This window comes from Pseudophryne corroboree, unplaced genomic scaffold, assembly GCF_028390025.1.
Source record: "Pseudophryne corroboree isolate aPseCor3 unplaced genomic scaffold, aPseCor3.hap2 scaffold_99, whole genome shotgun sequence".
NCBI lineage: Eukaryota > Metazoa > Chordata > Amphibia > Anura > Myobatrachidae > Pseudophryne > Pseudophryne corroboree.
In genome coordinates, this window is record NW_026970570.1 from 155,369 (window position 1) to 175,047 (window position 19,679).

A 19,679-nucleotide genomic window follows, 5' to 3' on the forward strand; every position below is an offset into this window, starting at 1 on the left:
AAAGAAAACAATACTGTCAATATACTATTAAAACAAATTAAAATGGTAAAAGTTATTGTACTTTAAGTAAAAATAAAAGAGCAAAAATATCAATCCCAGTTTTGGTTTACTTTAATTAACAAAAAAAAAATGCATATAGCAGAGGATAGTTTCAATCTGCCTACCTCTGGGTTATGGACCCAGCGAGCTTCCATTACAGTACTCTGCTGCACATGTAATTGCAAGAGATCCTGAAGCACTCACTCATCATGGGAAAGTACCAATGTGTTTCTTCATTGGTTGATGGAAGAAACATCTTACAAAAACTCTCCAGATTATTGACTATTTAAAGTTTTTCTAGGAAACGTTCTAGATGAATGCTTATTAGCCTTTGTCAGTATGTACTTTTGCAAAGTGTCGCTGTGGCGCAATCAGTTAGTGTGTACGGCTATTAATCAAAAGGTCGGTGGTTCAATCCCACCCAGGGACGTAATTGACCTTGTTATCAGATTTTGGTGATCTTTAAGTAGACAAGTCAAAATTTCAAAAACCCCTGTTATGGTGTAGGGTACCTGGCCTTCTCTGATGTAATCAGAGTTAGATTTGATTCAGTGATTTTATAAAAACAGCTAGGAAGCACAATTTAGCAGTGGTTTGCAGAGAAAAAGAAATATGCTGGCAAAAAAATCCAATTGAGTGATTAAACAGCTCTTCATTTTCTGGCTTTATTTTTATGCTAACAAATTTGTTCTCTGAAAAGTGTCCACAAAGCCAAGTATCTGATTAACATCTTTGTAGGGATGGTTTTTCACCTATTACTAAATTAAACTTGCTTCATTGGAAAGGCAGCAAGATGCATCCTCATTTCAATATCTACTGAAATAATACAGGTTGACACCAGGAAACATTAACGCCACTGCATCCTTGCTGCTTTCTCATGTGGAAGTCTGTTTAATGTGAAAACAAGGTGATATCTAATTAGCACACAGGTAAGGAATTAAGAAAATCTTTATTTAAGGGTGAAGATGTTTCTCACAAAATCGTTGCCCCAATGCATCATTGAAATTCAAGCTGGAAAGATGATTTTAATATATCACTTGTACATTTTGTATTGCTCTTCTGGTGACAATGTAGTTTGTTTTTGTCAATTACCATTTTAATAATAGGGTAAAGAAAATTAAGTGGATTTTTGAAAGAAAACAATACTGTCAATATACTATTAAAACAAATTAAAATGGTAAAAGTTATTGTACTTTAAGTAAAAATAAAAGAGCAAAAATATCAATCCCAGTTTTGGATTACTTTAATTAACAAAAAAAAATGCATATAGCAGAGGATAGTTTCAATCTGCCTACCTCTGGGTTATGGGCCCAGCATGCTTCCATTGCAGTACTCTGCTGCACATGTAAGTGCAAGAGATCCTGAAGCACTCACTCATCATGGGAAAGTACCAATGCGTTTCTTCATTGGTTGATGGAAGAAACATCTTACAAAATCTCTCCAGATTATTGACTTTTTAAAGTTTTCTAGGAAACGTTCTAGATGAATGCTTATTAGCCTTTGTCAGTATGTACTTTTGCAAAGTGTCTCTGTGGTGCAATCGGTTAGTGTGTTTGGTTATTAACCAAAGGGTTGGTGGTTCAATCCCACCCAGGGATGTTATTGACCTTGTCATCAGATTTTGGTGATCTTTAAGTAGACAAGTCAAAATTTCAAACCCCCTCTTATGGTGTAGGGTACCTGACCTACTCTGATGTAATCAGAGTTAGATTTGATTAAGTGATTTTATCAAAAAACAGCTAGGAAGCACAATTTAGCAGTGGGTTGCAGAGAAAATGAAATATGCTGGCAGAAAAATCCAATTGAGTGATTAAACAGCTCTTCATTTTCTGGCTTTATTTTTATGCTAACAAATTTGTTCTCTGAAAAGTGTCCACAAAGCCAAGTATCGGATTAACATCTTTGTAGGGATGGTTTTTCACCTATTACTAAATTAAACTTGCTTCATTGGAAAGGCAGCAAGATGCATCCTCATTTCAATATCTACTGAAATAATACAGGTTGACACCAGGAAACATTAACGCCACTGCATCCTTGCTGCTTTCTCATGTGGAAGTCTGTTTAATGTGAAAACAAGGTGATATCTAATTAGCACACAGGTAAGGAATTAAGAAAATCTTTACTTAAGGGTGAAGATGTTTCTCACAAAATCGTTGCCCCAATGCATCATTGAAATTCAAGCTGGAAAGATGATTTTAATATATCACTTGTACATTTTGTATTGCTCTTCTGGTGACAATGTAGTTTGTTTTTGTCAATTACCATTTTAATAATCGGGTAAAGAAAATTAAGTGGATTTTTGAAAGAAAACAATACTGTCAATATACTATTAAAACATATTAAAATGGTAAAAGTTATTGTACTTTAAGTAAAAATAAAAGAGAAAAAATATCAATCCCAGTTTTGGATTACTTTAATTAACAAAAAAAAAAATGCATATAGCAGAGGATAGTTTCAATCTGCCTACCTCTGGGTTATGAACCCAGCATGCTTTCATTACAGTACTCTGCTGCACATGTAAGTGCAAGAGATCTTGAAGCACTCACTCATCATGGGAAAGTAACAATGTGTTTCTTCGTTGGTTGATGGAAGAAACATCTTACAAAAACTCTCCAGATTATTGACTTTTTAAAGTTTTTCTAGGAAACGTTCTAGATGAATGCTTATTAGCCTTTGTCAGTATGGACTTTTGCAAAGTGTCTCTGTGGCGCAATTGGTTAGTGTGATTGGTTATTAACCAAAGGGTTGGTGGTTCAATCCCACCCAGGGATGTAATTGACCTTGTTATCAGATTTTGGTGATCTTTAAGTAGACAAGTCAAAATTTCAAAAACCCCTGTTATGGTGTAGGGTACCTGGCCTTCTCTGATGTAATCAGAGTTAGATTTGATTCAGTGATTTTATAAAAACAGCTAGGAAGCACAATTTAGCAGTGGTTTGCAGAGAAAAAGAAATATGCTGGCAAAAAAATCCATTTGAGTGATTAAACAGCTCTTCATTTTCTGGCTTTATTTTTATGCTAACAAATTTGTTCTCTGAAAAGTGTCCACAAAGCCAAGTATCTGATTAACATCTTTGTAGGGATGGTTTTTCACCTATTACTAAATTAAACTTGCTTCATTGGAAAGGCAGCAAGATGCATCCTCATTTCAATATCTACTGAAATAATACAGGTTGACACCAGGAAACATTAACGCCACTGCATCCTTGCCGATGATAACCTCAAGTTGGGTCATTCGGTGCTGCAGAGTCGTACGCACTCTTCCACCCGTTCAAGAGCTTTGGTATAACCCCATGGTTCTTAATGTGACCCCAGCATCCTCTAGGTCGTATGAGAAAATAGGATTTTAATACCTACCGGTAAATCCTTTTCTCTTAGTCTGTAGAGGATGCTGGAGTTCCCTTGTGCTGCCTCAGTTGAATCTCCTTTACTTGACAGAGATGTGCCTGAGCAGCGGCCCTCCCCAGCCCTATCCCAAATCATACTTATTTTGCATAGGAGATACCATGGTCATGAAGATTATTCTCCCAGGGTGAGGTTCATTCATTGCATTCTGGGTATGCTGACCCCTGTGATTTCCCCAAATGTGGGTAACTCGACTGCATTATTTGTGGTAGTGGGGGACTGTGTTTGTGTTTTCCTCTGGTCAGCTCTGGTAAAAGTCAGATTTCTTTGTTTCAGATCTTCCTCTAGCCTTGTTCTTCTTTCGAGAGTTCCCTTGTGCTGCCTCAGTTGGATCTCCTTCACTTGACAGGGGGGTGCCCGAGCAGCGACCCTCCCCAGCTCAAGCCCAACTCCTACTTACCTGCCAGGTGAGATACTATGATCATGAAGGTGTTTCTCCCAGGGCAAGGCTCACCCATTGCACTCTGGGTGTGCTGCCCCTGCGATTTCCCCAAATGTGGGAAACTTGACTGCATAATTTGTGTTTCCCCTGGTCGGCTCTCGTATAATTCAGATCTCTTTGTCTCAGGTCTCTCTCCAGCCTAGTTTGCTGTCTGTTTCCACTTCTTTTTTCTTGAGCCCCTCCCTTTTATACCCTTGTGCACTATCCTGACTTCTCCTCCTGTCTGCTTACTTTGTGCCTTCCAATGCACAATGCAAACTACACACCCTTTTACTTGCCTTACAGAGCAGCTCTGGAGCTGTTACAGTGCCAAGCTGCTGTAAGAAATCAGCTTGAATGCTTCAGGGGCTGGGGCATTGTCAACATGAGCCCCACACCGAAGGAGGGTGGGGGTGTTTAATGCGAACTAAGGGTCATCCAAGCGCCGCAAAAGGCCGCCATGCCCTGCATACCCCTTTTCTCTTTTTTCATATGCAGATGAGGGTTCCAGCCAACTTTGGCCCACTGCTTGGATGACATCACCGTATGCAAATCCATCTTCTGCAGAACTTCCCCCAGGAATGCTTGTACTAGTTGTTGCATTTGGTTTGTTGTTTGGGGGTGCTTCAGTATTAGGCAGCCTTCTGCCCTCCCATGTTCATCTGAAAATATGTGTTCTCCCTGCAGTTGTTGTCTCCAGATGAGAGTTCCCTTGTGCTGCCTCAGTTGAATCTCCTTTACTTGACAGAGATGTGCCTGAGCAGCGGCCCTCCCCAGCCCTATCCCAAATCATACTTATTTTGCATAGGCGATACCATGGTCATGAAGATTGTTCTCCCAGGGTGAGGTTCATTCATTGCATTCTGGGTATGCTGACCCCTGTGATTTCCCCAAATGTGGGAAACTCGACTGCATTATTTGTGGTAGTGGGGGACTGTGTTTGTGCTTTCCTCTGGTCAGCTCTGGTAAAAGTCAGATTTCTTTGTCTCAGATCTTCCTCTAGCCTTGTTCTTCTTTCGAGAGTTCCCTTGTGCTGCCTCAGTTGGATCTCCTTCACTTGACAGGGGGTTCCCGAGCAGCAATCCTCCACAGCTCTGGCCCAACTCCTACTTACCTGCCAGGAGAGATACTATGATCTTCACTGTTAGGGCAATCAGGATGTGGAATTCCCTGCCAGGGAAGGTGGTAATGGCGGACTCTGTAATTGGATTTAAAAAAGGAATGGATACATTTCTGAATGAAAAAGCTATCCAAGGTTATAATACTTAAAATATCAACATGGTTAATCCAGGGGTAACATGAGTTGTAGTAGCTAACTAGTCATAAAACATTATTCAGCAAGTATGTAGAATCATCACAACTTAAAACAGGTTGAACACGATGGGCAATTTGCCTCTATTCAACCTCAAAAACTATGTTACTATATGTTACTATATTACTATGTTACTGTAGTATACAGAACACCACAATGCAATGAGCAGTGATAGTGAGCACTGATGAGGATACTAGAACTGACACTGAGCAGCAAGATGCAGCACTGGACTATTAGTAATGTACTGTAGTATGCTGAGCACAACAATGCAGCACAAGACAATGAGCAGTGATACTGAGCACTGATGAGGATACTACTGAGAACTGACACTGAGCAGGAGAGACACACTACTAGTATTACTGAGCAGCAATAAGTATCCACTGATACTGAGCACTGATATTGAGATTTCCACTGAGAGAACATAGCCACGTCCTCTCCGCTCTCTCTTCAATGCACGAGTAAAAATGGCGGCAACGCGCTGCTCTTTATATGGAATCCGAATCTCGCGAGAATCCGACAGCGGGATGATGACATTTTCCCTTGTTCAGGTTTTCCGAGTCAGGCGGGAACAACCGAGCCTGCCTCGTACCAGTGTAAACCACGTGGAGTTCGTGGGGAATTCGGTTCTCGGAGAACCGAACCCGCTCCTCTCTACCTTATACCCATCAATTTTTTTTATTTTCAATCTAAGCCCCTGCAGTTTTCTGTAAGCATCTGCTTTGCTATGATGATCAACAAGTCACAAGGGCAAACACTCAGGGCTTGAGGCGTAGATCTTAGGACCAGCTGCTACAAGCATGGCAGAGGTGTCACTATCACTGGTGACACCCAGAGAGGTGGCGAGGGAGATTGTAATGCAGTGCGCGCAGATAAGCAGCGCAATGGTAAAAAGGAGGCATGGTTTCATAGGTAGGGGCGTGGCCTGGTGGCCTGAATCTACATTTTGTTGCTCCGGGTGTCCCGGGGGTTGGGGGCTGCACCGGGGACTAGTGTGTGAGCGGTGCTGGCTCCTGCACAGTGACATGGCATGGCCACTAGAGATGTGCACCGGAAATTTTTCGGGTTTTGTGTTTTGGTTTTGGGTTCGGTTCCGCGGCCGTGTTTTGGGTTCGAACGCGTTTTGGCTAAACCTCACCGAATTTTTTTTGTCGGATTCGGGTGTGTTTTGGATTCGGGTGTTTTTTTCAAAAAACCCTAAAAAACAGCTTAAATCATAGAATTTGGGAGTCATTTTGATCCCAAAGTATTATTAACCTCAATAACCATAATTTCCACTCATTTTCAGTCTATTCTTAACACCTCACACCTCACAATATTATTTTTAGTCCTAAAATTTGCACCGAGGTCGCTGGATGACTAAGCTCAGTGACCCAAGTGGCCGACACAAACACCTGGCCCATCTAGGAGTGGCACTGCAGTGTCACGCATGATGGCCCTTCCAAAAAACACTCCCCAAACAGCACATGACGCAAAGAAAAAAAGAGGCGCAATGAGGTAGCTGTGTGACTAAGCTCAGCGACCCAAGTGGCCGACACAAACACCTGGCCCATCTAGGAGTGGCACTGCAGTGTCACGCAGGATGGCCCTTCCAAAAAACACTCCCCAAACAGCACATGACGCAAAGAAAAAAAGAGGCGCAATGAGGTAGCTGTGTGACTAAGCTCAGCGACCCAAGTGGACGACACAAACACCTGGCCCATCTAGGAGTGTCACTGCAGTGTCACGCAGGATGGCCCTTCCAAAAAACACTCCCCAAACAGCACATGACGCAAAGAAAAAAAGAGGCGCAATGAGGTAGCTGTGTGACTAAGCTCAGCGCCCAAGTGGCCGACACAAACACCTGGCCCATCTAGGAGTGGCACTGCAGTGTCACGCAGGATGGCCCTTCCAAAAAACACTCCCCAAACAGCACATGACGCAAAGAAAAATAAAAGAAAAAAGAGGTGCAAGGTGGAATTGCCTTGGGCCCTCCCACCCACCCTTATGTTGTATAAACAGGACATGCACACTTTAACCAACCCATCATTTCAGTGACAGGGTCTGCCACACGACTGTGACTGAAATGACGGGTTGGTTTGGACCCCCACCAAAAAAGAAGCAATTAATCTCTCCTTGCACAAACTGGCTCTATAGAGGCAAGATGTCCACCTCATCATCCTCCGATTCATCACCGTGTACATCCCCCTCCTCACAGATTATCAATTCGTCCCCACTGGAATCCACCATCTCAGCTCCCTGTATACTTTGTGGAGGCAATTGCTGCTGGTCAATGTCTCCACGGAGAAATTGATTATAATTCATTTTAATGAACATCATCTTCTCCACATTTTCTGGAAGTAACCTTGTACGCCGATTGCTGACAAGGTGAGCGGCGGCACTAAACACTCTTTCGGAGTACACACTTGTGGGAGGGCAACTTAGGTAGAATAAAGCCAGTTTGTGCAAGGGCCTCCAAATTGCCTCTTTTTCCTGCCAGTATACGTACGGACTGTCTGACGTGCCTACTTGGATGCGGTCACTCATATAATCCTCCACCATTCTTTCAATGGTGAGAGAATCATATGCAGTGACAGTAGACGACATGTCCGTAATCGTTGGCAGGTCCTTCAGTCCGGACCAGATGTCAGCATCAGCAGTCGCTCCAGACTGCCCTGCATCACCGCCAGCGGGTGGGCTCGGAATTCTGAGCCTTTCCTCGCACCCCCAATTGCGGGAGAATGTGAAGGAGGAGCTGTTGACCGATCAAGTTCCGCTTGACTTGATAATTTTCTCACCAGCAGGTCTTTGAACCCCTGCAGACTTGTGTCTGCCGGAAAGAGAGATACAACGTAGGTTTTAAATCTAGGATCGAGCACGATGGCCAAAATGTAGTGCTCTGATTTCAACAGATTGACCACCCGTGAATCCTGGTTAAGCGAATGAAGGGCTCCATCCACAAGTCCCACATGCCTAGCGGAATCGCTCTGTCTTAGCTCCTCCTTCAATGTCTCCAGCTTCTTCTGCAAAAGCCTGATGACGGGAATGACCTGACTCAGGCTGGCAGTGTCTGAACTGACTTCACGTGTGGCAAGTTCAAAAGGTTGCAGAACCTTGCACAACGTTGAAATCATTCTCCACTGCGCTTGAGACAGGTGCATTCCACCTCCTATATCGTGGTCAGATGTATAGGCTTGAATGGCCTTTTGCTGCTCCTCCATCCTCTGAAGCATATAGAGGGTTGAATTCCACCTCGTTACCACTTCTTGCTTCAGATGATGGCAGGGCAGGTTCAGGCGTTTTTGGTGTTGCTCCAGTCTTCTGTACGTGGTGCCTGTACGCCGAAAGTGTCCCGCAATTCTTGTTGCCACCGACAGCATCTCTTGCACGCCCCTGTCGTTTTTTAAATAATTCTGCACCACCAAATTCAAGGTATGTGCAAAACATGGGACGTGCTGGAATTTGCCCAGATATAATGCACGCACAATATTGCTGGCGTTGTCCGATGCCACAAATCCACAGGAGAGTCCAATTGGGGTAAGCCATTCTGTGATGATCTTCCTTAGTTGCCGTAAGAGGTTTTCAGCTGTGTGCATATTCTGGAAAGCGGTGATACAAAGCGTAGCCTGCCTAGGAAAGAGTTGGCGTTTGCGAGATGCTGCTACTGGTGCCGCCGCTGCTGTTCTTGCGGCGGGAGTCAATACATCTACCCAGTGGGCTGTCACAGTCATATAGTCCTGAGTCTGCCCTGCTCCACTTGTCCACATGTCCGTGGTTAAGTGGACATTGGGTACAACTGCATTTTTTAGGACACTGGTGAGTCTTTTTCTGAGGTCTGTGTACATTTTCTGTATCGCCTGCCTAGAGAAATGGAACCTAGATGGTATTTGGTACCGGGGACACAGTACCTCAATCAAGTCTATAGTTGGCTCTGAAGTAATGATGGATACCGGAACCACGTTTCTCACTGCCCAGGATGCCAAGGCCTCAGTTATCCGCTTTGCAGCAGGATGACTGCTGTGATATTTCATCTTCCTTGCAAAAGACTGTTGGACAGTCAATTGCTTGGTGGAAGTAGTAAAAGTGGTCTTACGACTTCCCCTCTGGGATGACCATCGACTCCCAGCAGCAACAACAGCAGCGCCAGCAGCAGTAGGCGTTACACTCAAGGATGCATCGGAGGAATCCCAGGCAGGAGAGAACTCGTCAGAATTGTCAGTGACATGGCCTGCAGGACTATTGGCATTCCTGGGGAAGGAGGAAATTGACACTGAGGGAGTTGGTGGGGTGGTTTGCGTGAGCTTGGTTACAAGAGGAAGGGATTTACTGGTCAGTGGACTGCTTCCGCTGTCGCCCAAAGTTTTTGAACTTGTCACTGACTTATGATGAATGCGCTGCAGGTGACGTATAAGGGAGGATGTTCCGAGGTGGTTAACGTCCGTACCCCTACTTATTACAGCTTGACAAAGGCAACACACGGCTTGACACCTGTTGTCCGCATTTCTGTTGAAATACTTCCACACCGAAGAGCTGATTTTTTTGGTATTTTCACCAGGCATGTCAATGGCCATATTCCTCCCACGGACAACAGGTGTCTCGCCGGGTGCCTGACTTAAACAAACCACCTCACCATCAGAATCCTCCTTGTCAATTTCCTCCCCAGCGCCAGCAACACCCATATCCTCCTCATCCTGGTGTACTTCAACACTGACATCTTCAATCTGACTATCAGGAACTGGACTGCGGGTGCTCCTTCCAGCACTTGCAGGGGGCGTGCAAATGGTGGAAGGTGCATGCTCTTCACGTCCAGTGTTGGGAAGGTCAGGCATCGCAACCGACACAATTGGACTCTCCTTGTGGATTTGTGATTTTGAAGAACGCACAGTTCTTTGCTGTGCTTTTGCCAGCTTAAGTCTTTTCATTTTTCTAGCGAGAGGCTGAGTGCTTCCATCCTCATGTGAAGCTGAACCACTAGCCATGAACATAGGCCAGGGCCTCAGCCGTTCCTTGCCACTCCGTGTGGTAAATGGCATATTGGCAAGTTTACGCTTCTCCTCCGACGATTTTTATTTAGATTTTTGAGTCCTTTTTTTACTGATCTTTTGTGTTTTGGATTTTACATGCTCTGTACTATGACATTGGGCATCGGCCTTGGCAGACGACGTTGATGGAATTTCATCGTCTCGGCCATGACTAGTGGCAGCAGCTTCAGCACGAGGTGGAAGTGGATCTTGATCTTTCCCTATTTTTGGAACCTCAACATTTTTGTTCTCCATATTTTAATAGGCACAACTAAAAGGCACCTCAGGTAAACAATGGAGATGGATGGATACTAGTATACTTATGGATGACGAGTGACTGACGACACAGAGGTAGCTACAGCCGTGGACTACCGTACTGCGTCTGCTAGTATAGAGATGATAATTAATGATATAAAAAAAATATATATATAACTACTGTAGGTATATATAATATAATGACGGACCTGGTGGACACTGTCAGCAGACTGCTAAACTACTAGTATGAAGAAGATAGAAAAAAACTTCCACCACAGGTAGGTAGGTATACAATTATGGACGAGCACTGACGACACAGAGATAGCCACAGCCGTGGACTACCGTACTGCGTCTGCTAGTATAGAGATGATAATTAATGATATAAAAAAATATATATATATAACTACTGTAGGTATATATAATATAATGACGGACCTGGTGTAATTCAGATCTCTTTGTCTCAGGTCTCTCTCCAGCCTAGTTTGCTGTCTGTTTCCACTTCTCTTTTCTTGAGCCGCTGCCTTCTATGCCCTTGTGCACTCTCCTGACTTCTCCTGTCTGCTTACTTTGTGCCTTCCAACGCACAATGCAAACTACAGGTAGTGCTGCAGGGCCCACACCCTTTTACCTTGCCTTACAGAGCAGCTCTGGAGCTGTTACAGTGCCCAGCTGCAGCAAGAAATCAGCTTGAATGCTTCAGGTGCTGGGGCATAGCCAACAAGAGCCCCACACCGACGGAGGGTGGAGGTGTTTAATGCAAACTAGGGGTCAGCCAAGCGCCGCAAAAGGCCGCCATGCCCTGCATGCCCCTTTTCTCTTTTCATATGCAGACGAGGGTTGAAGCCAACTTTGACCCACTGCTTGGATGACATCACCATATGCAAATCCATCTGCGGCAGGCCTTCCCCCAGGAATGCTTGCACTAGTTGTTGCATTTGGTTTGTTGTTTGGGGGTGCTTCAGTATTAGGCAGCCTTCTGCCCTCCCATGTTCATCTGAAAATATGTGTTCTCCCTGCAGTTGTTGTCCCCAGATGAGAGTTCCCTTGTGCTGCCTCAGTTGAATCTCCTTTACTTGACAGAGATGTGCCTGAGCAGCGGCCCTCCCCAGCCCTATCCCAAATCATACTTATTTTGCATAGGAGATAACATGGTCATGAAGATTGTTCTCCCAGGGTTAGGTTCATTCATTGCATTCTGGGTATGCTGACCTCTGTGATTTCCCCAAATGTGGGAAACTCAACTGCATTATTTGTGGTAGTGGGGGACTGTGTTTGTGCTTTCCTCTGGTCAGCTCTGGTAAAAGTCAGATTTCTTTGTCTCAGATCTTCCTCTAGCCTTGTTCTTCTTTCAAGAGTTCCCTTGTGCTGCCTCAGTTGGATCTCCTTCACTTAACAGGGGGGTGCCCGAGCAGCGACCCTCCCCAGCTCTAGCCCAACTCCTACTTACCTGCCAGGTTAGATACTATGATCATGAAGTTGCTTCTCCCAGGGCAAGGCTCACCCATTGCACTCTGGGTGTGCTGCCCCTGCGATTTCCCCAAATGTGGGAAACTTGACTGCATAATTTGTGTTTCCCCTAGTCGGCTCTCATATAATTCAGATCTCTTTGTCTCAGGTCTCTCTCCAGCCTAGTTTGCTGTCTGTTTCCACTTCTTTTTTCTTGAGCCCCTCCCTTCTACACCCTTGTGCACTATCCTGACTTCTCCTCCTGTCTGCTTACTTTGTGCCTTCCGATGCACAATGCAAACTACAGGTAGTGCTGCAGGGCCCACACCCTTTTACTTGCCTTACAGAGCAGCTCTGGAGCTGTTACAGTGCCAAGCTGCTGAAAGAAATCAGCTTGAATGCTTCAGGGGCTGGGGCATGGCCAACATGAGCCCCACACCGAAGGAGGGTGGGGGTGTTTAATGCGAACTAAGGGTCATCCAAGCGCCGCAAAAGGCCGCCATGCCCTGCATACCCCTTTTCTCTTTTCATATGCAGATGAGGGTTCCAGCCAACTTTGGCCCACTGCTTGGATGACATCACTGTATGCAAATCCGTCTTCTGCAGACCTTCCCCCTGGAATGCTTGAACTAGTTGTTGCATTTGGTTTGTTGTTTGGGGGTGCTTCAGTATTAGGCAGCCTTCTGCCCTCCCATGTTCATCTGAAAATATGTGTTCTCCCGGCAGTTGTTGTCCCCAGATGAGAGTTCCTTTGTGCTGCCTCAGTTGAATCTCCTTTACTTGACAGAGATGTGCCTGAGCAGCGGCCCTCCCCAGCCCTTTCCCAAATCATACTTATTTTGCATAGGAGATACCATGGTCATAAAGATTGTTCTCCCAGGGTGAGGTTCATTCATTGCATTCTGGGTATGCTGACCCCTGTGATTTCCCCAAATGTGGGAAACTCAACTGCATTATTTGTGGTAGTGGGGGACTGTGTTTGTGTTTTCCTCTGGTCAGCTCTGGTAAAAGTCAGATTTCTTTGTCTCAGATCTTCCTCTAGCCTTGTTCTTCTTTCGAGAGTTCCATTGTGCTGCCTCAGTTTGATCTCCTTCACTTGACAGGGGGGTACCCAAGCAGCGACCCTCCCCAGCTCTAGCCCAACTCCTACATACCTGCCAGGTGAGATACTATGATCATGAAGGTGCTTCTCCCAGGGCAAGGCTCACCCATTGCACTCTGGGTGTGCTGCTCCTGCGATTTCCCCAAATGTGGGAAACTTGACTGCATAATTTGTGTTTCCCCTGGTCGGCTCTCGTATAATTCAGATCTCTTTGTCTCAGGTCTCTCTCCAGCCTAGTTTGCTGTCTGTTTCCACTTCTCTTTTCTTGAGCCGCTGCCTTCTATGCCCTTGTGCACTCTCCTGACTTCTCCTGTCTGCTTACTTTGTGCCTTCCAACGCACAATGCAAACTACAGGTAGTGCTGCAGGGCCCACACCCTTTTACTTGCCTTTCAGAGCAGCTCTGGAGCTGTTACAGTGCCCAGCTGCTGCAAGAAATCAGCTTGAATGCTTCAGGGGCTGGGGCATAGCCAACATGAGCCCCACACCGACGGAGGGTGGAGGTGTTTAATGCGAACTAAGGGTCATCCAAGTGCCGCAAAAGGCCGCCATGCCCTGCATACCCCTTTTCTCTTTTCATATGCAGATGAGGGTTCCAGCCAACTTTGGCCCACTGCTTGGATGACATCACCGTATGCAAATCCGTCTTCTGCAGACCTTTTCCCAGGAATGCTTGTACTAGTTGTTGCATTTGGTTTGTTGTTTGGGGGTGCTTCAGTATTAGGCAGCCTTCTGCTCTCCCATGTTCATCTGAAAATATGTGTTCTCCCTGCAGTTGTTGTCCCCAGATGAGAGTTCCCTTGTGCTGCCTCAGTTGAATCTCCTTTACTTGACAGAGATGTGCCTGAGCAGCGGCCCTCCCCAGCCCTATCCCAATTCATACTTATTTTGCATAGGAGATACCATTGTCATGAAGATTGTTCTCCCAGGGTGAGGTTCATTCATTGCATTCTGGGTATGCTGACCCCTGTGATTTCCCCAAATGTGGGAAACTCGACTGCATTATTTGTGGTAGTGGGGGACTGTGTTTGTGCTTTCCTCTGGTCAGCTCTGGTAAAAGTCAGATTTCTTTGTCTCAGATCTTCCTCTAGCCTTGTTCTTTTTTCGAGAGTTTCCTTGTGCTGCCTCAGTTGGAGCTCCTTCACTTGACAGGGGGGTGCCCGAACAGCGACCCTCCCCAGCTCTAGCCCAACTCCTACTTACCTGCCAGGTGAGATACTATGATCAGGAAGGTGCTTCTCCCAGGGCAAGGCTCACCCAATGCACTCTGGGTGTGCTGCTCCAACGATTTCCCCAAATGTGGGACACTTGATTACATAATTTGTGTTTCCTCTGGTCGGCTCTCGTATAATTCAGATCTCTTTGTCTCAGGTCTCTCTCCAGCCTAGTTTGCTGTCTGTTTCCACTTCTCTTTTCTTGAGCCGCTCCCTTCTATGCCCTTGTGCACTATCCTGACTTCTCCCGTCTGCTTACTTTGTGCCTTCCAAAGCACAATGCAAACTACAGGTAGTGCTGCAGGGCCCACACCCTTTTACTTGCTTTACAGAGCAGCTCTGGAGCTGTTACAGTGCCCAGCTGCTGCAAGAAATCAGCTTGAATGCTTCAGGGGCTGGGGCATAGCCAACATGAGCCCCACACCGAAGGAAGGTGGAGGTGTTTAATGCGAACTAGGGGTCATCCAAGCGCCGCAAAAGGCCGCCATGCCCTGCACACCCCATTTTTATTTTCATATGCAGACGAGGGTTGAAGCCAACTTTGACCCACTGCTTGGATGACATCACCATATGCAAATCCATCTGCTGCAGGCCTTCCCCCAGGAATGCTTGCACTAGTAGTTGCATTTGGTTTGTTGTTTGGGGGTGCTTCAGTATTAGGCAGCCTTCTGCCCTCCCATGTTCATCTGAAAATATGTGTTCTCCCTGCAGTTGTTGTCCCCAGATGAGAGTTCCCTTGTGTTGCCTCAGTTGAATCTCCTTTACTTGACAGAGATGTGCCTGAGCAGCGGCCCTCCCCAGCCCTATCCCAAATCATACTTATTTTGCATAGGAGATACCATGGTCATGAAGATTGTTCTCCCAGGGTGAGGTTCATTCATTGCACTCTGGGTATGCTGACCCCTGTGATTTCCCCAAATGTGGGAAACTCGACTGCATTATTTGTGGTAGTGGGGGACTGTGTTTTTGCTTTCCTCTGGTCAGCTCTGGTAAAAGTCAGATTTCTTTGTCTCAGATCTTCCTCTAGCCTTGTTCTTCTTTCGAGAGTTCCCTTGTGCTGCCTCAGTTGGATCTCCTTCACTTGACAGGGGGTGCCCGAGCAGCAATCCTCCACAGCTCTAGCCCAACTCCTACTTACCTGCCAGGTGAGATACTATGATCTTCACTGTTAGGGCAATCAGGATGTGGAATTCCCTGCCAGGGAAGGTGGTAATGGCGGACTCTGTAATTGGATTTAAAAAAGGAATGGATACATTTCTGAATGAAAAAGCTATCCAAGGTTATAATACTTAAAATATCAACATGGTTAATCCGGGGGTAACATGAGTTATAGTAGTTAACTAGTCATAAAACATTATTCAGCAAGTATGTAGAATCATCACAACTTAAAACAGGTTGAACACGATGGGCAATTTGCCTCTATTCAACCTCAAAAACTATGTTACTATATGTTACTATATTACTATGTTACTGTAGTATACAGAACACCACAATGTAATGAGCAGTGATAGTGAGCACTGATGAGGATACTAGAACTGACACTGAGCAGCAAGATGCAGCACTGGACTATTAGTAATGTACTGTAGTATGCTGAGCACCACAATGCAGCACAAGACAATGAGCAGTGATACTGAGCACTGATGAGGATACTACTGAGAACTGACACTGAGCAGGAGAGACACACTACTAGTATTACTGAGCAGCAATAAGTAACCACTGATACTGAGCACTGATATTGAGATTTCCACTGAGAGAACATAGCCACGTCCTCTCCGCTCTCTCTTCAATGCACGAGTAAAAATGGCGGCAACGCGCAGCTCTTTATATGGAATCCGAATCTCGCGAGAATCCGACAGCGGGATGATGACATTTTCCCTTGTTCAGGTTTTCCGAGTCAGGCGGGAACAACCGAGCCTGCCTCGGACCAGTGTAAACCACGTGGAGTTCGTCGGGAATTCGGTTCTCGGAGAACCGAACCCGCTCCTCTCTACCTTATACCCATCAATTTTTTTATTTTCAATCTAAGCCCCTGCAGTTTTCTGTAAGCATCTGCTTCGCTATGATGATCAACAAGTCACAAGGGCAAACACTCAGGGCTTGAGGCGTAGATCTTAGGACCAGCTGCTACAAGCATGGCAGAGGTGTCACTATCACTGGTGACACCCAGAGAGGTGGCGAGGGAGATTGTAATGCAGTGCGCGCAGATAAGCAGTGCAATGGTAAAAAGGAGGCATGGTTTCATAGGTAGGGGCGTGGCCTGGTGGCCTGAATCTACATTTTGTTGCTCCGGGTGTCCCGGGGGTTGGGGGCTGCACCCGGGGACTAGTGTGTGTGCGGTGCTGGCTCCTGCACAGTGACAGTGCATGGCCACCGAGCATGACGCCTCCATTCTTGACCATGCTGTAATTGCAGTCGCACTGCAGTTCAGCGTGATCATATAAAATGGTGTAGCCTCCTGCTGGTGCAGACTGTATGTGCGCGCAGGAAGCCGCCACCATTTTTGTGATCACAGCGGCTGAATGTGATGTCATACAGCCGCTGTGACCACGCCCCCTGTGTCTCCTCCGTTGCAGACCCCATTTTGAAGCCTTGCCCCCGCACCGCTCCATCCCTGACTTGGAAATGGAGTGTTGCTGACCCCCCTCTCCCCCCCCCCCCCCGCCCCGATTGACAGGCAGAGGCGATCGCATTCTCTGCGGGGTGCCGCAGAAAATGCAGGCACATGCGTATGCTCTTAGCAATTTTTGCAGTTGGATCGCTTATTGTGATTGCAATCCAACCTGAATCAGGCCCTATTACCTATCACAATGCGCTGCGGGCAGTACAAAATTGGGTTAATATAGGAGTAAAACTCCCAGACCTGTGCTCCTTAACTGTACCTGGTGGCTAGTGGAGCGGCTGCCCAGTAATCAGTGTCCACGCCAGTGCGCACACGGTCCACCCCCTACGGCCACGCTCCCCTTCATCAGCGGCCTCGTGATCCGGAAGGGCGGTGTGTGTGTGTCTGACCTTAGGAAGAAACTGGAGCCTCCGCTGCAGTGACCCAGCAACCAGGGCACGGGAGTATACAGCGCCGCTGGGAGTGATGAAGCTGCAGTAAAGATGTCTATTAGACCTAGCCTGCTGCAGCCCTTGTAGATTCTCATAAAACAAGTTCTTCTTTTCTTGTCAAAATTAATAGCTAAGAATAGGCTGCTTGAGGCAGGCCCCTGTTAAGAGGCCTGCTACTGAAGGCACCAACTACAAACTGAGCTCCCTGTTCATGGAAGCGGGGTTATAGAGGAGAATGCACTGAGCATCTTGGGAACAGTCAAAAGCTTTGAGCCGGTTGGTGCCTCAGATCAAGATCCTACTCTACACCCCAATGTGAATCCTTGTGGAGTCCAGTGTACCCCACAGAAGAAATTAATGTGTCACACCCATTGGCAGCAACCTTAGAATAGCTGCTGACGGGCACAATTGAGAAAGGAAGGGGGGGGGGGACATTTGAATCCAGCACATAGATGCAATTCAAATATGTAATTTGTACCTTCCTATTTTAAAATATAATGGATGAACCTCACCCTGTGAGAACAATCTTCATGATCAAGAGATCTCATATGCAAAATAAGTATGAGTTGGGATAGGGCTGGGGAGGGTGGCTGCTCGGGCAGCCCCTCCCCCGTCAAGTTAAGGAGATTCAACTGAGGACGCACAAGGGAACTCTCGTCTGGGGACAACAACTGCAGGGAGACCACATCTGTTCAGATGAACATGGGAGGGTGGAAGGCTGCCTAATATTGAAGCACCATCAAATATCAAACCATATGCAACAACTAGTACAAGCATTCCAGGGGGAAGGTCTGCAGAAGACGGATTTGCATACGGTGATGTCATCCAAGCAGTGGACCAAAGTTGGCTGGAACCCTCATCTGCATATGAAAAGAGAAAAGGGGCATGCAGGGCATGGCGGCCTTTTGCGGTGCTTGGATGACCCCTAGTTCGCATTAAACACCCCCACCCTCCTTTGGTGTGGGGCTCATGTTGGCCATGCCCCATCCCCTGAAGCATTCAAGCTGATTTCTTGCAGCAGCTGGGCACTGTAACAGCTCCAGAGCTGTTCTGTAAGGCAAGTAAAAGGGTGTGGGCCCTGCAGCACCACCTGTAGTTCGCATTGTGCGTTGGAAGGCACAAAGTAAGCAGACGGGAGGAGAAGTCAGGATAGTGCGCAAGGGCATCCTTTTCTCTTAGTCCGTAGAGGATGCTGGGGTCACATTAAGAACCATGGGGTATAGACGGGATCCGCAAGAGACATGGGCACTTTAAGACTTTCAAAGGGTGTGAACTGGCTCCTCCCTCTATGCCCCTCCTCCAGACTCCAGTTATAGGAACTGAGCCCAGGGAGACGGACATTTCGAGGAAAGGATTTATTGTTAAACTAAGGTGAGCATCTTACCAGCTCACACCTTAAGCATGCCGCAGAACGTGGCATTCAACAGAACACAAGCCAACGGCATGAACAATTGCAGCAAAAAGCTGACCAGAACCATAACACAACATGTGTATAACCACAAGTAATAACTGCAGACACAGTATGGACTGGGACGGGTGCCCAGCATCCTCTACGGACTAAGAGAAAAGGATTTACCGGTAGGTATTAAAATCCTATTTTCTCATACGACCTAGAGGATGCTGGGGTCACATTAAGAACCATGGGGTTATACCAAAGCTCTTGAACGGGTGGGAGAGTGCGTACGACTCTGCAGCACCGAATGACCCAACTTGAGGTTATCATCAGCCAAGGTATCAAACTTGTAAAACTTAGCAAAAGTGTTTACTAAATAGCTGCTCGGCAAAATTGCAATGCCGAGACTCCCCGACCAGCTGCCCAGGATGAACCCACCTTTCTAGTAGAATGGGTCTTCACCTATTTCAGTAACGGCAATCCTGCTGTGGAATGAGCATGCTGAATCTTACCACAGATCCAGCGCATAATGGTCTACATGGAAGCAGGACACCCAATCCTGTTGGGAGCATACAGGACAAACAGAGCCTCTGTTTTCCTAATCTGAACCGTTCTGGTGACATAAATTTTCAAAGTTCTGACCACAGCCAGAGACTTTGACTCAACGAAGGTGTCAGTGGCCAAAGGCACCATGTGGAAAGATGAACCACCTTCGGCAGAAATTGTTGACGTGTCCTCAATTCTGCTCTATCTTCATGAAAGATCAAATAAAGGCTCTTGTGATACTGCATGGTTTGTACTGTTTTCCATGTGCTCCCAGATCTTTCAAGCAAGTAGCATGGTCAAGAAAGTTCTGTTTGAAAAGTAACAACATTTACTGTCATTGTTATAGAATTTGGGAGAAAAAACAAGAAGAAATCTGCACTGTTGACGCACTGGACAGAATGAATGAATCATAAAATATAACCTTTATTAAGTATGTATTAAAATTGGATAAATATTAATATTATTATCCCAAACTGCAGTGAAACATAAAGGTTAAAAT

At 46.1% G+C, this 19,679-nt stretch overlaps 9 non-coding genes and 1 pseudogene across 9 annotated transcripts; all 10 read left to right on the top strand.

Annotated features, from left to right (window-relative positions):
* Positions 1 to 3,520: 3,520 nt before the first annotated feature.
* Positions 3,521 to 3,684, top strand: LOC135049286 (U1 spliceosomal RNA). Its single transcript, XR_010241048.1, has one exon. It is a non-coding gene; the product is annotated as a U1 spliceosomal RNA (small nuclear RNA).
* Positions 3,685 to 3,836: 152 nt separating this feature from the next.
* On the top strand, positions 3,837 to 3,999 carry LOC135049388 (U1 spliceosomal RNA). Its single transcript, XR_010241145.1, has one exon. It is a non-coding gene; the product is annotated as a U1 spliceosomal RNA (small nuclear RNA).
* A 657-nt stretch (positions 4,000 to 4,656) lies between these two features.
* LOC135049212 (U1 spliceosomal RNA) lies at positions 4,657 to 4,820 on the top strand. Its single transcript, XR_010240979.1, has one exon. It is a non-coding gene; the product is annotated as a U1 spliceosomal RNA (small nuclear RNA).
* Positions 4,821 to 11,552: 6,732 nt separating this feature from the next.
* Positions 11,553 to 11,716, top strand: LOC135049255 (U1 spliceosomal RNA). Its single transcript, XR_010241020.1, has one exon. It is a non-coding gene; the product is annotated as a U1 spliceosomal RNA (small nuclear RNA).
* A 152-nt stretch (positions 11,717 to 11,868) lies between these two features.
* Positions 11,869 to 12,003, top strand: LOC135049626 (U1 spliceosomal RNA; annotated as a pseudogene).
* Positions 12,004 to 12,705: 702 nt separating this feature from the next.
* Positions 12,706 to 12,869, top strand: LOC135049182 (U1 spliceosomal RNA). The gene has a single exon (XR_010240949.1). It is a non-coding gene; the product is annotated as a U1 spliceosomal RNA (small nuclear RNA).
* A 152-nt stretch (positions 12,870 to 13,021) lies between these two features.
* Positions 13,022 to 13,184, top strand: LOC135049511 (U1 spliceosomal RNA). The gene has a single exon (XR_010241258.1). It is a non-coding gene; the product is annotated as a U1 spliceosomal RNA (small nuclear RNA).
* A 671-nt stretch (positions 13,185 to 13,855) lies between these two features.
* LOC135049200 (U1 spliceosomal RNA) lies at positions 13,856 to 14,019 on the top strand. Its single transcript, XR_010240967.1, has one exon. It is a non-coding gene; the product is annotated as a U1 spliceosomal RNA (small nuclear RNA).
* Positions 14,020 to 14,171: 152 nt separating this feature from the next.
* LOC135049661 (U1 spliceosomal RNA) lies at positions 14,172 to 14,334 on the top strand. The gene has a single exon (XR_010241370.1). It is a non-coding gene; the product is annotated as a U1 spliceosomal RNA (small nuclear RNA).
* Positions 14,335 to 15,005: 671 nt separating this feature from the next.
* On the top strand, positions 15,006 to 15,169 carry LOC135049510 (U1 spliceosomal RNA). The gene has a single exon (XR_010241257.1). It is a non-coding gene; the product is annotated as a U1 spliceosomal RNA (small nuclear RNA).
* The last annotated feature ends 4,510 nt before the right edge of the window (positions 15,170 to 19,679 follow it).